The 19,852-nt window shown below is 44.2% G+C and overlaps 1 protein-coding gene, 1 non-coding gene and 1 pseudogene across 2 annotated transcripts in view; 2 read left to right on the top strand and 1 right to left on the bottom strand.

Moving 5' to 3' along the window:
- Window positions 1–19,852, top strand: part of BCL7C (BAF chromatin remodeling complex subunit BCL7C) — a 56,993-nt gene that overhangs the window by 23,164 nt on the left and 13,977 nt on the right. The gene's annotated exons all lie outside the window — the stretch shown is intronic.
- Window positions 3,048–3,995, bottom strand: LOC116526685 (annotated as a pseudogene).
- On the top strand, window positions 18,759–18,865 carry LOC116526757. The gene has a single exon (XR_004258260.1). It is a non-coding gene; the product is annotated as a U6 spliceosomal RNA (small nuclear RNA).

Below are 19,852 nucleotides of genomic sequence, written 5' to 3'. Positions count from 1 at the left end.
CCTGTAAACTCAGCGCTTTTGGAGGCTGAGATGGGCGGATGACCTGAAGTCAGGAGTTCAAGACCGGCCTGGCCAACATGGTGAAACCCTGTCTCTACTAAAAATACAAAAATTAGCTGGGCATGGTGGTGCATGCCTGTAGTCCCAGCTAATCCGGAGGCTGGGGCAGGAGAATCACTTGAACCCAGGAGGTGGAAGTTGCAGTGAGCCGAGATCACTCCACTGCATTCAAGCCTGGGTGACAGAGTTGAGACTCAGTCTCAAAAAAAAAAAAAAAAGCTAACACTGAGCCTGAGCTAGGTGAATATTCTCAGAGCACCACATGCATAATATTATAAATCATTTAAACAACTTTGTAAGTACTTTTATTATTTTAGTTTGCCAGATGAGAAAACCAAGACACAGAGAAGTGAAGTCACTTGTCCCATAGTATATAGTAGAGGCAGATTTGAATCCACATCGTCTGACTTCAGAGTGTGCACTCTCAAACACAGAGTTCAGATGAGGCTAACTCTAGCCATTGTTTACAGCAACATTTCAGTGTTCCTTATATGTCGGCCCCTCCTAAGTCAGTCTCTAGCTGCTTGGGAAGCAGAGTTGGGGATTGCCCTTCCCAGAGATCCAGAGTCTGAGCACCGCGAGACCTGGATGTCCCACTCAGGACACCTTTCCCCCTGCCCAGTTCTGGCCCCTCTGGCAATGACAATTCCCCTGGCCTGCAACTGCCACTGAATTACCATGTGTCAGCACTGGGCTGGGTACATTTATAATTTTTCTGGTCCTCGCTAATTCCCAGCAAGGTGCTATTCTCCCAGTTTTACAGACAAGTAAACTGAGATGTAGGACAGTGATGTGACTTGCCCAGGGGCACATAGCTAGTGAATGGAGCAGCAGGACTGGAACCCAGATGCCCATCCCTGAGTCCACTGCTCTTTCCACTCCTTCGTGACCATCTGGAGTTGAGAGCCATGTAAAGGAGAGGGGTGGGCCGGGCACGGTGGCTCAAGCCTGTAATCCCAGCACTTTAGGAGGCCGAGGCGGGTGGATCACGAGGTCAAGAGATTGAGACCATCCTGGTCAACATGGTGAAACCCCGTCTCTACTAAAAATACAAAAAATTAGCTGGGCATGGTGTGGCACGTGCCTGTAATCCCAGCTACTCAGGAGGCTGAGGCAGGAGAATTGCCTGAACCCAGGAGGCGGAGGTTGCAGTGAGCCAAGATCGCGCCATTGCACTCCAGCCTGGGTAACATGAGTGAAACTCCGTCTCAAAAAAAAAAAAAAAAAAAAAAATGAGAGGGGTGATACTTGGCTGTGGTAAGTATCAGTCTTACCGCAAGTCTCTTACCCTCTCCAACTATATTTCCTTATCTGCAAAATCTCTTTCCTCAGTTTTTTTTCTGGGGGGTGGTGGGGGACAAGATCTTGCTCTGTCACCCTGGCTGGAGTGCAGTGACACAATGATAGCTCACTGTAGCCTCCAACTCCTGGGCTCAAGCAGTCCTCCTGCTTGATCCTCCTGAGTAGCTGGGACTACAGGCATGCGCCACTGTGACCCACTAATTTTTTTTTTTTTTTTGAGACAGAGTTTCGCTCTTGTTGCCCAGGCTGGAGTGCAATGGTGCAATCTCGGCTCACCACAACCTCCACCTCCTGGGTTCAAGCGATTCTCCTGACTCAGCCTCCTAAGTAGCTGGGATTACAGGCATGCACCACCATGCCTGACTAATCTTGTATTTTTAGTAGGGACGGAGTTTCTCCATGTTGGTCAGGCTGGTCTTGAACTCCCATCCACCAGCCTTGGCCTCCCAAAGTGCTGGAATTACAAGAATGAGCTACCATGCCCTGCCCGCTCGGCTAATTTTTATTTTATTTTAATTAACTGATTGATTGATTGAGATGGAGTATCGCTCTGTCCCCCAGGCTGGAGTGCACTGGCATGATCACGGCTCACTGCAGCCTTGACCTCCCAGGTTCAGCTCACTGAAACCTCCGCCTCCTGGGTTCAAGCGATTCTCCTGCTTCGGCCTCCTGAGTAGCTAGGATTACACCACACCTCGCTAAATTTTGTATTTTTAGTAGAGATGGGATTTCACCATGTTGGCCAGGATGTCTGGACCTCCTGACCTTTTGATCTGCCCACTTCGGCCTCCCAAAGTGTTAGGATTACAGGGGTGAGCCACTATGCCCGGCCAATTTTTAAATTTTTTTTGTAAAGATGCGATCTCACTATGTTGGCCACACTTGTCTCAAACTCCTGGGCTCAAGTGATCCTCCCACCTTGGCTGGGAAGACAGGTATGCTAGGATTACAGGTGTGGGCCACTGCACCTGGCTTCTTTTCCCAATTTTCTAATGAATGCAGGCTTTTTTTTTTTTTTTTTTTTGCAACTCAGAATAAAACTTAAAGACCACTATTAAAAGGGTGTTTTTTTTTTTTTTTTTTTTCGCAGAGACAAGTGAACATTTATTTTTGTACCTTTCCTCCTATGTGTATTTCAAGTCTTTCTCACAAGGCCCCAGGAATCTCCAGATTCAATTATGTCCCTGGGCTTGTCCACTGCTGCAGGAGTCTTAGGGAGCCTTGTACAGATGCTAGAGTTACTCCATTACCAACATTAAACCCTAGGATAAGAGATGCAGCAAAGCAGGATTCCTTCCTCCATGGAATGTGCTGATTTCAGATGAGGCAGCAGCCAATGTAGAACACGCTGGAATTTTTCCTTGGAACTGGACTGTGATGAGAGGTGCTTGCCATGAACATAAGCTACTGTTTTTTTCTTTTTTCTTTTGCGACAGAGTTTCGCTCTTGTTGCCTAGGCTAGAGTGCAATGGTGAGATCTTGGCTCACCAAAACCTCTGACTCCGGGGTTCAAGCGATTCTCCTGCCTCAGCCTCCCGAGTAGCTGGGATTATAGGCATGGGCCACCACGCCCCGCTAATTTTTGTATTTTCAATAGAGATAGGGTTTCGCCATGTTGGTCGGGCTGGTATTGAACTCCCGACCTTAAGTGATCCGCCCTCCTCAGCCTCCGAAAGTACTGGGATTACAGGCATGAGCTACTGCACCTGGCCAGCTACTGTCTTTTCTTTGACCCTTCCTTTCCAGTTTTTAAAGATAAAGCAGGAAATAATCTTCTCTGAAGATACTTAATACAAATTCTGCAAATCCAAAAACACATGCTTCCACTTCATTGATAAAAATTTATTGCAGTTTGGCACCTGGTTCTAGTTCAGCTGGCAGATGAGCTGATTGATGCATTCACCTCGATAGCCAGGTGTGCCCATCTCCTTGAGGAAGCCCACTCTATTTTTGATAGCATGATGCGCCACCGAGAGGTGGAAAGGGCGCAAGAACCATGAGATCTCCTGGAAATGCTTCCCCGGGAAGGCAATTTCATGAATGAGGTCTTCCAAGCAAATGACACCAAACTTCCCCAGGTGCCCCTCAATCACTGTGTTGTCTGTCAGAGAGATGGTCTTATTCTTGACCCTGGCTTGTCAATGTTTCAAAATGAGTTCCAGGACAGACTTCAGATTTGGAAATCCCCAGGTTACATAAGGTTCCACTATACGCAGCATTTTTAGGTTCTGGGGGGTGACTTTTACAAAGATACCACTAAAAATTTTATTTAGGCGAAGTCTTGCAATGGTTCTCTGCACCAGTAAACTCACACCATCAATCCTTTCAATGCGTATGACAAAGGCCAAAGAATGTTTATGTGGCAATTCCAAGGTGTGAGGCTTCACTTCTAGTCGTCTGATGAGCACCTTGTCACGTGTCTGCCGCCAGGAATCATGTAGGAATGATTCCAATCACTTAAACCTGGGCCCTTTTCCTTTCCTCTGCTCCTTCTTTGCCAAAAGTGCCTGCTTTGCCTAAGTGGCTTTGAGGGCTTGATAAGCCTTCCTCTTTTTCAGGAGATTTTCTGGAACCAAAGATATTTTTCTTTGCTCTTGCTCCACCATCTTTCCAGTGTAGCAGCTACTGATCATGCGCAATCCCGCCACGTGGGGAAAAAACCAAGGGTGTTCTTATAAAAATGGAGTCTCCTTTGGCGGGGCAGGAGTCACAGGCTTGGTCTAAGGAACCATTTTCTGCCTAGGCTTCTAGAGCAGCAACTGGGCTGAGGGGCTTGGAGTTTAGAAAAAGGAGATGAGAATCCTTGAGCCTCCCTGGGGAACAGGAATGTGACAGTAACGATGGCTCCCATTTACTGGGTCTTCCTAAGGTGGCAGGCCTTGGGCTAAGTGATCGAGATACAGGTGAGATATATAGATATATGAGATAGATGGATAGACGCAGGTATTTATACACATATGTATTCTAGGCTTTTAGCCAATGCCCTACTCTATTTTTCTAGAATTTCAGACAGGAGTTTTCTTAGAGATCACCTAATTCTTTTAATTTAAGGGCAAGGAATAATTTGTTTATTCATTTAACAATCATGGAGGTGCCATTCTATGCTAGGTCCATGCTGAACTCTTAGACAGAAAAAGGCCAGGCATCGTGTAACCCCAGCACTTCGGGAGGCCAATGTGGGAGGACTGCTTGAGGTCAAGAGTTGGAGACCAGGCTGGACACCACAGTGAGACCTCGTCTCTACAAAAAGTTAAAAAATTAGCCTGGCGTGGTTGTCCTCACCTGTAGTCCCAGCTACACAGAAGGCTAAGGTGGGAGGCTGCCTTGAGCCCAGGAATTTCAAGGCTACAGTAGCTATGATCATGAAGCTGCACTCCAGCCTGGGCAATGGAGCGAGACCTTGTCTCTTTTAAAATAAAAAAAAGAAAGAAAGAAAGAGCGGCCGGGTATGGTGGTTTACGCCTATAATCCCAGCACTTTGGGAGGCCAAGGCGGGCAAATCACGAGGTCAGGAGTTCAAGACCTGCCTGGCCAACATGGTGAAACCCCATCTCTACTAAATACAAAAATTAGCCAGGCATGGTGGCATATGCCTGTAATCCCAGCTACTTGGGAGGCTGAGGCAGGAGAATCACTTGAACCAGGAGGCGGAGGTTGCAGTGAGCTGAGATGGCACCACTGCACTCCAGCCTGGGCAACAGAGCGAGACTCCATCTCAAAAAAAAAAAAAAAAAAAAAAGAGCTGGGCATAGTGGCTCACATCTGTAATCCCAGCACTTTGGGAGGCCGAGGTGAAAGGACTGCTTGAGGCCAGGAGTTTGACACCAGCCTGGTCAACAGAGCGAGACACCCTGTCTCTAAAAAAAATAAATAAAGAAAAAGAAAAAGAAAAAGAAAAGTTAGAAAAGACCCGTTCAAGGTGTTGGCAGTGGGACTTTCTAGGTGTAGGAATAAAGTTACTCTCATTTCTGCTAATCTGTATTTCCTAACTTTCTACCATGCACATATATGGCTTTTATAACAAAATAAAAGGCAGTTCCCTGCCCTCTAAGTATGCTTCTACTTGTACAGTACTCTTTCTCTAATGTTTTTTTGTTTTTGTTTTTTGAGGATGGAGTCTCGTTCTGTCACCCAGGCTGGAGTGCAGTGGCATGATCTCAGCTCACTGCAACTTCTGTCTCCCAGGTTCAAGTGATTCTCATGCCTCAGTCTCTCGAGTAGCTGGGATTACAAGTGCACCACTACGCCCAGCTAATTTTTTATTTTTATTTTTATTTTTGAGACGAAGTCTTGCTCTGTCACTCAGCCTGGGGTGCAGTGGCGCAATCTGCGCTCACTGCAACCTCCACTTCCCAGGTTAAAGCGATTCTCCTGCCTCAGCCTCCTGAGTATCTGGGATTACAGGCACCTGCCACCACGCCCAGCTAATTTTTGTATTTTTAGTAGAGACCAGGTTTTCTTGGTCAGGCTGGTCTCAAACCCCTGACCTCAGGTGATCTGCCTACCTCAGCCTCCCAAAGTGCTCGGGATTACAGGCATGAGCCACTGTGCCTGGCCTAATTTTTGTATTTTTAGTAGAGATGGGTTTTGCCATGTTGGCCAGGCAGTAGTACAATCACAGCTCATAGTAGCCTCAAACTCCTGGGCTCAAGTGATCCTCCAGCCTCAGCCTCCTCAACAATTGGGACTACAGGTGTGCACCACCATGCCCCGCTGATTTTTAAATTTTTTGTTGAGAAGGTATCTCACTATGTTGCTCAGACTAGTTGCAAACTCTTGGCCTGAAGTTATCCTACCACCTCGGCCTCCAAAACTGCTGCCATTGCAGGTATGAGACAGCACCCAGCTAAGCTCTGAATTATAATAGGTCAATTCAGCCTGTTCATATTTATTTCAAAAAGCAGTATCCTTTTTTTCTTTCTGCTTTATTTTATATTTACTATTTACATTTCATTAATGTTTTCCTCTGTACCTTTTTTAACTTTTGTGGGTTTCATCTAGTTCCTGTTCATTCCCTTTTTTTTTTTTTTTCCAGACACAGTCTCACTCTGTTGGCCAAGCTGGAGTGCAATGGCACAATCTTGGTTCACTGCAACCTCTGCCACCCAGGTTCAGGCAATTCTCATGCCTCAGCCTCCCGGGTAGCTGCCACTACAAGTGCATGCCACCACGCCCAGCTAATTTTTGTACTTTTAGTAGAAACAGGGTTTCACCATGTTGGCCAGGCTGGTCTCAAACTCCTGACCTCAAGTGATCCACCCACCTCAGCCTCCCAAAGTGTTGGAATTACAGGCGTGAACCACCATCCCCAGCCTTCCCTTTGCTAACCTGCTAGTGTTTATCTTCTTCCTAACAATCATATGCTTAATTTGTCTATTGATACATGGTAAATAATCTTCCTCCATCAAAATGTTATGCTTGCCCACTCCTTATCACTCCCTGAAAGACACTGCCCTTAGTATGCTTCTGACTCTCCTACTATTCCCAGTCTTAGAGTTTTACTGAGTTTACAATTTTTTTGTTGTAGTCTCTCATTAGGATTTTGTTGTTGTTGTTGTTCTTATAAAAGCCATATGTATGTGCACAGTAGAAAGTCAAGAAATACAGATGAGCAAAAAGCAGAGTAACACTATTCCTGCCACCTAGAGTCCTACTGCCAGTATCTTGAATTGGTCTTTTATATTTATTCATTTATTTTTTAAAGATGCAAGGTCTCATTCTGTCACCTGGGCTGGAGTGCAGTGACATAATCGTAGTTCACTGCAGCCTCAAACTCCTGAGTTTAAGGGATCCTCCTGTCTCAGCCACTCAAGTAGCTGGGACTACAAGAGCACACCACCGGGCCAGGCTAATTTTCAATTTTTTTGTTTTTTTTTGGTAGATACAGGGTCTCGCTGTGTTGCCCAGCCTGGTCTTGAACTGCTGGCCTCAAGTGATCCTCCTAGCTCAGCATCCCAAAGCGCTGAGATTTCAGGTGTAAACCACCATGCTGGGACTACTAGGATTTTCATGAATCACTTCTGCAAAACAGTCTCTAAACACTTGATGTACAAATTCCCAGTCTATCCTCCACCATTTAAGCTGAACTCTCTCTATATATTGCATAATTCATTGCTAACTCTGCTACCTTACCTCTTCATCTGTCATTATCATGAACTCGTAACCACTACCAAGAGAATTTTCTTAAGAAAATCCCTCAGAGGGCATGTAGGTGATATATGCACTGAATCTTGTAAGCCAGAAAACGTCTTTCTTTTGCCTTGGTTAGGCAATGACACTGGTTGGTTTTGATGCTTTGGTTACGTTCCTTTTCTCTTAGCAATCTGTATTCTACTATCTCCTGACTTGTAGTATTGTAGATGGGCACCCTTAGAGGATTCTCATTCCTTTATAAGTAACCCAATCTTTTTGTCTGGAAGCTTGTAAGATGTTTTTCTCTATTTCTGGAATTTCATCAGGATATGTATAGATGCTTATCTTTACTCATATGAGTACTTTCACTCTTCAGACTCAAATTTCCCTCTCCACTGTTCCTGTTCTTTTTCTTGGGACTCCTGTTGTTTGCATGTTGGTCTTCTGGATCAGCCCTTGAGTTTCACATGTAACTGCAGGGTTCTTCCTCATGCATTTCTGACATGTCATAGGATTTCTTCCACTATCTCTGAGTGTCTCATTAGTGACTATGCCAACTACCAAATATGCTGATTCTAGGTTTTTCCTGGCATTGAGGAAGTAACCACGGGATGGGTCTGTGAAACAGCGGGGCCCACTGAGGAGGCCTGGAATTAAGATTCCATCTATCACCTGACCCCCTTAAGCCCTTATTTTAATTGGTGGAGAACACTGGCGTTTTGGATCCCTAGGAATAAGCATAAACTGAGAGCCCATGTCTAGTAATCCCTAAGGAATCTGGATATTCCCTCTCCTCGGGGCACAGGCACCCTAGTAAATTGCCATAGGTCACTTGGGAAAGGCTTGGAGGAAGATTTATGCTGCAAGGACCTTCCTCCAGGGGACTGGTTATCTCCTTCAATCAAGGAGCTCTGGGTCCACTAATGACTTAGGTGTGGAAAGGCATGAGAGGGTGGGACTTTCCACCGTGGCAACTGAGTCAGAATCCTGGCTACCAGACCTAGGGTTTCTCCTTGTGTATAAAGCAAGCAGGAGAGAAATACTCTGCAATGGCAAAGACTTCCAAAAATCCTTTCCCCCATAAAAGCAATGAGAACACTGGCAAAAATTGCCCAAATCAGCTTTTTCAGAACTCTAGAAATTAACCAAAGGCTAGCTATTACATAATCCAAGGCATGGTTTTTCTTTTTCTTTTTTTGGAGATGGAGTTTCGCTCTTGTTGTCCAGGCTGGAGTGCAATCTTGACTCACTGCAACCTCCTCCTCCTGGTTCAAGCAATTCTCCTGCCTCAGCCTCCCAAGTAGCTGGGATTACAGGTGTGCACCACTATGCCCAGCTAATTTTTGTATTATTAGTAAAGATGGGGTTTCACCATGTTTGCCAGGCTGGTCTCAAACTCCTGACCTCAGGTGATCCATCTGCCTTGGCCTCCCAAAGTGATGGGATCACAGGCATAAGCCACCATGCCTGGCCTCCAAGGCATGGTTTTTCAAGAAAAAAACAACTGAATCCTAGTAAGGACAGTGAGCTTTGTGGTATTTTAACTTGCCCTGCTCCCATTCTCCTCTCCCTCAGTTCACAGCAATCTTGAAAACTAAGAGCCTCACAACTAGAGACCTGTGAGAACCGACAGCCGGCAGCCCCTGGAGGGCAGAAGGTTTAACCTCAACAAAAGTTCCCTTCCCAGAGAAGTGTCATTATTTGAGTTATCCTGTGACTCCCTGAAAAGCTCTATTCTGGGGGTTTGTCTTTATTTTACCTGATTCAGAACTTTCCCTTTACTAACAGCCATATTCCTAGGGCATTTGTTGAAAACAAAAACAGACAGTGACAACTATTTAACATCACAAGTGCCTGGGGTGGTAATACCAGCTGAGGATACAGCAGGCTAATGAAAAAATCTTAAAGGGAAAGAAAACCAGGAATTCCTAGGTCACCAGCATGTCTAGGGCTGTGAACATGCCAAGGAAAGACCTGTGAAGACCCTACACTCTCACCTCTAGCTGACCTTGTGGCTCGGTGGCAGCAGGAAGTGAAAGAGCAGTGCTGCAAACTGCCTGCTAGAACACTGAGTCATATAGAACCCCTTGGAAAAGCTGGGAGACTCATTCGTGAAAGGCATTTAAGAAAATCTCTGTGAAATCATTAGCTGACAACTAGGTTAACTGGGCTAGCTGCTCTAACAGAGCAGACTTCAGTGGTCACACAACATGGAACACAGATGCGACTGAATTGGTCTAAGGAGTCACTTAACAAGCAGCAGCAGCAACAACAACACACAGCAACAATAACAGAGCGAGCCTGGGGAGGGGCGGAATCTGATTTTCAGAGCTGCCACACTTTGGTTTTTAAATGTCACTTTTAACCAAAAATGATGAGACATGCAAAAAAATACAAAGTTTTGTTTATAACTTTTTTTTTTACATGGAGTCTCACTTTCTTACCCAGGTTGGAGTGCAATGACACAATCTTGGCTCACTGCAACCTCTGCCCCCTGGGTTCAAGCAATTCTCCTGCCTCAGCCTCCCAAGTAACTGGGATTGCAGTCGCCTGCACCACCATGGCCAGCTAATTTTTGTACTTTTAGTAGAGATAGGGTTTCACCGTGTTGATCAGGCTGGTCTCGAACTCCTTACCTCAAGTGATCTGCCTGCCTTAGCCTCCCAAAGTGTTGGGATTACAGGAGTGAGCCACTGCACCTGGCCATAACTTTTTCCTCTTATATGTTTTAAAAGACAACTGTAAAAAACAATAATTGTAAAACTGTGTTGATGGACTTCTAACATGTAAAGATGTAACTTGTATGACAATAACAGCACAAAGGAAGAGATAGGGAACAGAACTACACAGGAGCAAAGCTTCTGCATGCTACTCAAATGAAGCTGGCACTAACATGAACTAGATTTTTTTTTTTTTTTTTTTTTTTTTGAGACAGAGTCTTGCTTTGTTGCCGAGGCTGGAGTGCAGTGGCATGATCTCAGCTCACTGCAACCTCTGCCTCCCAGGTTCAAGCGATTCTCCTGCCTCAGCCTCCTGAGTAGCAGGAACTACAGGCGTGCACCACCACGCCTGGCTAATTTTTTGCATTTTTAGTAGAAACAGGATTTCACCATGTTAGCCAGGATGGTCTCGATCTCTTGACCGTGTAATCCACCTGACTTGGCCTCCCAAAGCGCTGGGATTACAGGTGTGAGGCACTAGACCCAGCCTAAATTGTTTTAAGTTAAGGTGTTAAGTGCCATCCCCAGTAAATAATTAAGAAAATAATTCAAAAGAACAAAGTGAAAGAAACAACAGGGAATTAAAGGAGAATACTAGAAAATAACACAAAAGAAGGTAGCAATGGAGGAACAGAGGAACAAAAAATGGAAGACATGTAGACAGCAAAATGACAGACATAAATCTTATTAAACTGGGAACAGTGGCTCATGCCTGCAAACTCAGCACTTTGGGAGGATAAGGTGGTGGAACATTTGAGGTCAGGAGTTGGGAGTCCAGCCTGGCCAACATGGTGAAACCCTGTCTCTACAAAAAGTACAACAAATTAGCTGGGCATGAGGGTGCACACCTGTAATCCTAGCTACTCAGGAGGCTGAGGCACGAGAATCACTTAAACTGGGGATGCAGAGATTTCAGTAAGCAGAGATCTCCCCACTGCACTCCAGCCTGCGTGACAGAACGAGATTGCATCTCAAAAAAAAAAAATCATATTAGTGATTATCTTATTAGTAATTACACTAAATGTAAATGAACTAAACATTTTGGATCAAAAGAGATTGGCATAATGGATTTTTGAAAACTTGATCCATAATCCAAGCACTTTGGAGGCCAAGATGGGCGGATCACCTGAGGTCAGGAGTTCAAAACCAGCCTGACCAACACGGTGAAATCCCATCTTAAAAAAAAAAAAAAAAAAAACTTGATCCAACTACAGTCATGTGCTGCATTAACACTGTTTCAATCAATGACAGACCACATATATAATGGTAGTCCCATAAGATTATAATGGAGCTGAAAATTTCCTGTCCCCTAGTGACGCTGGAGCTGTGGTAATGGCATAGCACAATGCCTTACTCACATGATTGTGGTGATGCTGGTGTAAACAAACTTAAAGGACATACAATTAGGTAAGAACATTACACTTGATAATAATAAATGACTGTTACTGGTTTATATATTTTTTATTAGTTTTTTTTTACTTTTTTTTACATGATGCTATCCCTATTGATATTATTATTTTGAGACAGAGTCTTGCTCTGTTGCCCAAGCTGGAGTGCAATGGCGCAATCTTGGCTCACTGCAACCTCTGCCTCCCAGGTTACTTGATGTGGCCACATCAAGTAACTGACCTGGAAACAAAATTTAAAATGACAAAGGACTACAAAGGTGGAAAATCAGTGATAATGATTGTCCCATTCTACCAGAACAATAATCTTTTCTTTTTCTTTCTTTTCTTTTTAAATAGAGATAGGGTCTTGCTATGTTGCTCAGGCTGGTCTCAAACTCCTGGGCTCAAGCAACCCTCCCATCTCACCCTCCTAAAGTGTTGAGATTACAGATGTGAGCAACCATGTCCAGCCCATAGCAATGATCTTAAAGAACAAGAACAAAGTGAACAGAAGCTGTTAAAGGATCTGCTTCATTGAAGGCAATGAGACTCAGAAAAATTTAAGAAGGACAGGGCCAGGTGCAGTGTCTCACACCTGTAATACCAGCACTTTGGGAGGCTGAGGTTGGATGAATCACTTGAAGTCAGGAGTTCAAGACCACCCTGGCCAACATGGTAAAATCCCGTCTCTACTAAAAATACAAAAATTAGCTAAGTGTAGTGGTGGGCACATCTCTGTGATCCCCGCTATGCAGGATGCCGAAGCAGATGAATTGCTTGAACCCAGGAGGCGGAACTTGCAGTGAGCTGAGATCATGCCGCTGCATTCTAGCCTGGGCAACAGAGTGAGATTCCATCTCAAGAAAAAAAAAAATTTGAGAAGGGCAGCCTGTATCAGATGTGGAGAAACTTTAATGACCTGGATTGAAGACTAGACACAGAAGCATAGCTTTTTCAGCACCATGATGATCTCAGCCAAAGCAAAAATCTGCTTGTGATTAAAAGAAAAGGCTAGACCCAATTATTATGCTGAATTATTGCTAGCTCTGAATGGTTTAAATGATTAATTATGTTATTAACTACATAATGTAAAAGTGAGTGGTGAGGTTGAGTGTGGTGGCACACCTTTGTAATCCCAGCACTTTGGGAGGCTGAGGTGGGCGGATCACTTGAGATCAGGAACTCATGACCGGCCTAACAAACATAGTGAAACCCCGTCTCTACTAAAAATAAAAAATAAAAAAAAATTAGTCAGGTTTGTTGGCACGCGCCTGTAATCCCAGCCACTCAGGAGGCTGAGGCAGGAGAACTGCTTGAACCCAGGAGGCGGAGGTTGCAGTGAGCTGAGAACATGCCACTGCATGTCAGCCTGGGTGACAGAGCAAGACTCCGTCTCAAAAAAAAAAAAAAAAAAAGTGAGTGGTGAGTCTGTGATTGCTGATGTGAAGCCAGGTGAAGAATTTTGAAAACTGTAGAAGATAAACTGATTGTGCAGGAAAATTAATTGACAGAGAAAATCTTCAATGTGGATGAAACTTCCCTATTCTGAAAATGGATGCCTAAGAGGACTTTCACCATAAGGAGGCCAAGTCAATGCCAGGTCTCAATGCTTTGAAGAACAGGATAACAGTCTTCCTTGGGGACAATGTTGTAGGCTACAAATTGAAACCCTTTGTGATCTGACACAGTGAGAACCACAGGGCCTTTAAGCATATCAGTAAGCGTACATGGCCAGTGTACTACAGGAGCAATAAGAAGTCACAGATAGCCTGGCACGGTGGCTCACGCCTGTAATCCCAGCACTTTGGGAGGCCAAGGCAGGTGAATCACCTGAGGTCAGGAGTTCGAGACCACCCTGACCAACATGGAGAAACCCTATCTCTACTAAAAATAAAAAACTTAGCCAGGTATGGTGGCGGGCACCTGCAATCCCAGCTACTCGAGGAGCTGAGGCAAGAGAATCGCTTGAACCCAGGAGGTGGAGGTTGCAGTGAGTCAAGATGGTGCCATTGCACTCCAGCCTAGGCAAAAAATAAATAAATTAAATAAAGTCACGGATGACCTAGCTCCTCTTCCAAGATGCAATCCTGAATTGTTTTGCCAGAGAAATGCAGAAATGCTATTTGGAGAATAATATATTTGTCAAGATTTTGCTTATTGTTGATAAGGCTCCTGTATATCCTCCTTTTACTGGTGATATTCATCCCAATATCTAAATGCTGCTTTCCCCTCCAAACACCACCTCTTTGTTTCAACTAATGGATCAAGGAGGTGTAGCAGCTTTTAAGGCCTATTACCTGAGGAGGACCTTTGCCCAGGTGATTGCTGCAGCTGAAGAAGACACAGACAATTCTGGAAGGATTACAACATGTCTAAGACTGCATCAAGAAGCCTGCTTAGACTTGGGGTGATGTCACCATGCAGTATGAATGCCATCCAGAAGAAGACACTCAAAAGGTTGGTCCATGACTTCAAAGTGTTTGTCAAGGATGAGGAGGTGTCAAAAATCAATAAACCTTGGTTGAGGTGGTAAATAATTTTAACCTGAGTGTGGAAGAGGATGACATGGTAGAGCACCTACAGGTAATTCCTGAGGAACTGACTAACGAGGAGATGTTGGAACAGGAACAGGAACACATAGCTGAAGAGGCAAGAGAAAAAAGAAACTGCAGGAGAAGAAAAACCCAGAAGAAAATTCACAGTCAAGGGTTTAGCAGAAACCGCTGCAGACCTCAACAAACTCCTTAAAATGCTAAAAACATGGACCCCAACACTGAAAGGTTTTCATTAATAGAAAGATATGTTCATGGTGCATTATCTGTTTACAAGCAAATGTATGATTTAAAACAGAAAGAATGAAACCAAGCAAACCACCATGAACATTTTCTGAAAGAGTGATAGTCCCTCAAGAAGAGCCTCAGGCAGGTCCTACAGGAGGGATTCCAGAAGAATGTGCTATCATAGAAGATGACAGCTTCATGTGTGTTACTGCCTCTGAAGACCTTCCAGTGGGGCAAGATGTAGTGGTGGAAGACAGTGATCTTGATGATCTTGACCTTGTGTAGGCTAGGCTAATGTGTGTGTGTGTATGTGTGCCTTAGTTTTTAACGAAAAGTTTAAAATATTGAAAAATATACTTTTTAAAATAGAAAAAGTTGGCTGGGTGCAGTGGCTCATGCCTGTAATACCAGCACTTTGGGAGGCCTAGGTGGGGGGATCACCTGAGATCAGGAGTTCAAGACCAGCCTCGCCAACATGGAAAAACCCTGTCTCTACTAAAAAAAAAAAATACAAAATTCACCAGGCATGGCGGTGCATGCCTGTGATCCCAGCTACTCGGGAGGCTGAGGCAGGAGAATCGCTTGAACTCGGAAGGCGGAGGTTGCGGTGAGCCAAGATCGTGCCATTGCACTTCAGCCTGGGTAACAAGAGGGAAACTTCACCTCAAAAAAAAATTAATTATTTAATTAAATAAAATAGAAAAAGCTTCTAGAATAAGGATATAAAGAAAGGAAATATTTTTTTACAGCTGTACAATGTGTACTGTAAGCTAAGTGTAATAACGCTTATTAATAAGATTACTGACAAAAGAGCCAGTAAGTTTAAAAATGTAAAAAGTTTGGCTGGGCAAGGTGGTTTACACCTGTAATCTGAGCACTTTGGGAGGCCAAGGCGGGTGGATCACCTGAGGTTAGAAGTTCGAGACCAGCCTGACCAATATGGTGAAACCCCATCTCTACTAAAAATACAAAAATAGCCAGGTGTGGTGGCATGTACCTGTAATCCCAGCTACTCAGGAGGCTGAGGCAGGAGAATCACCAAACTGGGGTGGCAGAGGTTGCAGTGAGCCAGTGTCATACCACTGCACTCCAGCCTGGGTGACAAAGTGAGGCTCTGTCTCAAAAAAAAAAAGTAATAAAGTTATTAGGTGAATGCAAAAGTAATTGTTGGAATTTGCCATTTGGTTTTGGAATATTCTTTTTGTTTCTTTTTTTTTTGAGACGGAATCTCGCTCTGTTGCCCAGGCTGGAGTGCAGTGGTGTGATCTCGGCTCACTGCAACCTCTGCCTCCCAGGTTCAAGCAATTCTCCTGCCTCAGCCTCCTGAGTATCTGGGACTACAGGTGAGTGCCATCATGCCTGGCTAACTTTTGTAGTTTTAGTAGAGAAGGGGTTTCACTATATTGGCCAGTCTAGTCTCAAACTCCTGACCTCATGATCCGCCTCCCTCGGCCTCCCAAAGTGCTGGGATTATAGGCATGAGCCACTGTGCCTGACCTGGAATACATTCTTAAATAAATTTGGTTATGTTATACATCATTTTAAAGGGCATTTCTCACTTTATTTTTTAATGACTTATTACTGCTGTTTATTTTACGTTTATTTTAGACTATGGAAATGATGTTAGACAAAAAGCAAATTCGAGCGATTTTCTTATTCAAGTTCAAAATGGGTCATAAAGCAGTGGAAACAACTCGCAACATCAACAACACATTTGGCGAAGGAATTGCTAATGAACGTACAGTACTGTGGTGGCTCAAGAAGTTTTGCAAAGAAGAGGAGGGCCTTGAAGATGAAGAGCATAGTGTCTGGCCATTGGAAGTTGACAATGACCAATTGAAAGCAATCACTGAAGCTGACCCTCTTAAAACTACATGAGAAGTTGCCAAGGAACTCAACCATTCTATGGCCATTTAGCATTTGAAGCAAACTGGAAAGGTGAAAAACTCGATAAGCAGGTGCCTCATGAGCTGACCAAAAATCAAAAAAATTGTTGTATTGAAGTGTCATCTTATTCTACGCAATGACAATGAACCATTTCTTGATCAGATTGTGATGTAAGACAAAAAGTGGATTTTATATGACAACTGACAACAACCAGCTCTGTGGCTGGACTCCATAGCAGAATCTCCATAGCACTTCCAAAACCCAACCTTGCACCAAAAAAAGGTCATGGTCACTGTTGGGCAGTCTGCTGCTGGTCTGATCCACTGCAGCTTTCTGAATCCCAGTGAAAACCATTACATCAGAGAAGTATGCTCAGCAAACTGATGAGATGATGCACCAAAAACTGCAAGGCCTGCAGCAGCATTGGTCAACAGAAAGGGCCTATTCCCCACGACAACTGCACATTGCACAACCAACACATAACCAACGCTTCAAAAGTTGGAGCCGGGTACCATGGCTCACACCTATAATCCCAGCACTTTGGGAGTATGAGGTTAGGTGTTCGAGACCAGCTGGGCACGATGCTTGTAGTCCCAGCTACTTGGGAGGCTGAGGCTGGAGGATTGCTTGAGTCCAGGAGTTCTGGGCTGTAGTGTGCTCTGCCGATTGGGTGTCCATATTAAGTTTGGCTTCATTATGGTGACCTCCCAGGAGTGGGGGACCACCAGGTTGCCTAAGAAGGGGTGAACCGGCCCAGGTCGGAAACAGAGCAGGTCAAAACTCCTGTGCTGATCAGTAGTGGGATTGCGCCTGTGAATAGCCACTGCACTCCAGCCTGGGCAACATAGCGAGACCCCGACTCTTTAAAAAAAAAAAAGGAAAAAAGTTGAACGAATTGGGCTATGAAGTTTTACCTCATCTGCCATATTCACCTGACCTCTTGCCAACTGACTACCACTTCCTCAAGCATCCCAACAGCTTTTTGCAGGAAAAATGTTTCCACAGCCAGCAGGGTGCAGAAAATGCTTTCCAAGAGTTTGCTGAATCCCAAAGCACAGATTTTTACGCTACAGGAATAAACATACTTATTTCTCATTGGAAAAAAATGTGTTGATGATTGTAATGGTTCCTATTTTGATTAATAAAGATGTGTTTGAGCCTAGTTATAATGACTTAAAATTCATGGTCTGAAACCACAATTACTTTAGCACCAAAGGTTACAGTTAGCTAAAATTATTACTGAAGAAAAAATATTTTTTTTGTAAATTTAGTGTAGCCTATATATACAGCATTCATAAAGCCTATAGTGGTGTACCATAATGTCCTAGGCCTTCACATTCACTCACTACTGACTTACTTACTCATCTAGGGCAACTTCCAGGCCTGCAGGCTCCATTCCTGTTAAGTGCCCTAGGTACTTACCATGGCATACAAGTGTGGCATACCATTTTATCTTTTATGCTGTATTTTTACTGTACCTTTTCTGTGTTTAAATATACAAATACTTACCGTCATGTTACAGTATTATACATATATATGTATGTATCACCTACAGTACTCAGGACAGTAACATGCTGTACTCATCTGCAGCCTAGGAGCAATCATCTGTATCATATAGTCTAGACTTGTAGTAGCAGGTTATACCATCTAGGTTTGTGTAACTACATTCCATGATGTCTGCACAATGACAAAATCGCCCATGACACATTTCTCAAAATGTATCCCCACTGTTAACCAACACATGACTGTATTGCCATCTTTCTAGTCAAAGAGAAATAGTTTGTAAGTAAAAGGAGTAACAAGATATACCAGGCAAAAGTAACTATGAGAGGCAGGCTGTTAGAGGAGTCAAGCACAAGAGCATGTAGGCTCAGCAAGAGCCCAGTGCCTGAGGAAGCTGTACCCATACAGGAAGCAAGTGCTGGAGAAAGCCATGCTTTCTACCTGTTAGTGAAAGTGCACGTGGTGAGAACACAGTGCTGGAGAAAACTAGACTGCTACATAAGTCAAGTACTGGAGAAGCTTGCTCTGCCAGACTTCAGTGCTAGAGAAAGCCGCATGAGGGTCAGGACCAGTGGTGGGTGTGCAAAAACAGTCCAAGTGCCAAGAGTCACTGCAAAGGCAGCATGTGGTGTGGGATTTGTGGTGTCCACAATGGGGGAGGGAATGTGGCAAAGTGGTTGCAAACTGGGGTCTCTGAGCCCCTCCAAGGACTTTCACTCTGGACATGAATCTAGGGCAGAGAACCACCGGGATCTGCCCCTGAAAAACTGTGCAGCAAGAGTAAGAAAAATGAAACCTAACAGGACCAGAACCAGGAAGAGCATCCCTTCTTCTTCCGGTGTCCCTCCAGCGCCCTCTACTGACAAACAAAGCATAACATCAAGTTATTTGCAAGGAGAAACGCATAAGTCCAGCCTGTTAATCTTAGAGCAGGTATCAGAGGGTGACATTTAGAGTTGAGACAACTGATTGAAAACTGACATAGTGTGCTTGCTTCAGCAGCACATATACTAAAATTGGAACGATACAAAGAAGATTAGCATGGCCCCTGTGCAAGGATGACACATCAAATAATAAAAAAAAAAAAGCGAAAACTGACATAGACCCCTGTGCAAGGATGATACGTCAAATAAAAAAAAAAAAAGCGAAAACTGACATAGTGTCAGAATCCCCACATAGGCTCTCTGAATGATAGACTGAAGGCCAATATGACAGGAAAAGCTAAGTGAAAGCCTCTGGAACTTCCCCTCCCTATAGAGAATATAAACTAGTAGAAATACCACATTCCTGAGGGAAGCACAGAGATTAATGCTGCCACCAAAAAATTAAAAGTAGCAAGAGTGATGACACCTATCACATACCCATTTAACCCAGCAGTTTGGCCTGTGAAGACGTCAGATGCATCTGAGAGAATGACTGTGGACTATCATAAACTTTATCAGATGGTGACTCCAATTGTAGCTGCTGTTCCCAGATACAGTATCTTTCTTGGAGCAAATCAGTATGCCCCTGGCATGTGGCATGCAGCTATCAACCTGGCTTTTCCTCCATACCAAATGTAGCATCTCCCAGAAACAGTTTGCTTTCAGCTGGCAAAGCAACCATATATCTTCAGGTTGCTTCAAACCTGTCAGTTCTGCTCTGCCATAATACAGTCTTCAGAGATCTTGATCATCTTGTCACTATGTTGATGTTATTGGATCTGACGAGCAGGAAATAACAAGTAACACTTTCACGGCTTAGTAAGACATATGCAAACTAGAAGGTGAGAGACAAACCCCACAAGACTTCAGAACCCACCACCTGCATCAAGTGTCCGGGGATTCAGTGGTCTCGAGTACATACAGATATCTCCTCTAAGGTGAAAGACAAGTTGTACTTCATACAACCTACTCCCCTCTAAAACAGGCACAGTGCTTAGCAGGCCTATTTGGATCTTGGAGGCAACATATTTCTTCGATGGGGTTACCTGTAAAGCTGCTAGTTTTCCTTCCTTCCTTCCTTCCTTCCTTCCTTCCTTCCTTCCTTCCTTCCTTCCTTCCTTCCTTCCTTCCTTCCTTCCTTCCTTCCTTCCTTCCTT

Source organism: Sapajus apella, unplaced genomic scaffold, assembly GCF_009761245.1.
Source record: "Sapajus apella isolate SASKATOON/1434 unplaced genomic scaffold, GSC_monkey_1.0 scaffold51, whole genome shotgun sequence".
Lineage (NCBI taxonomy): Eukaryota > Metazoa > Chordata > Mammalia > Primates > Cebidae > Sapajus > Sapajus apella.
Note: the sequence above shows the minus strand (reverse complement) of the source record. Positions and strands in the feature narration are given on the sequence as shown.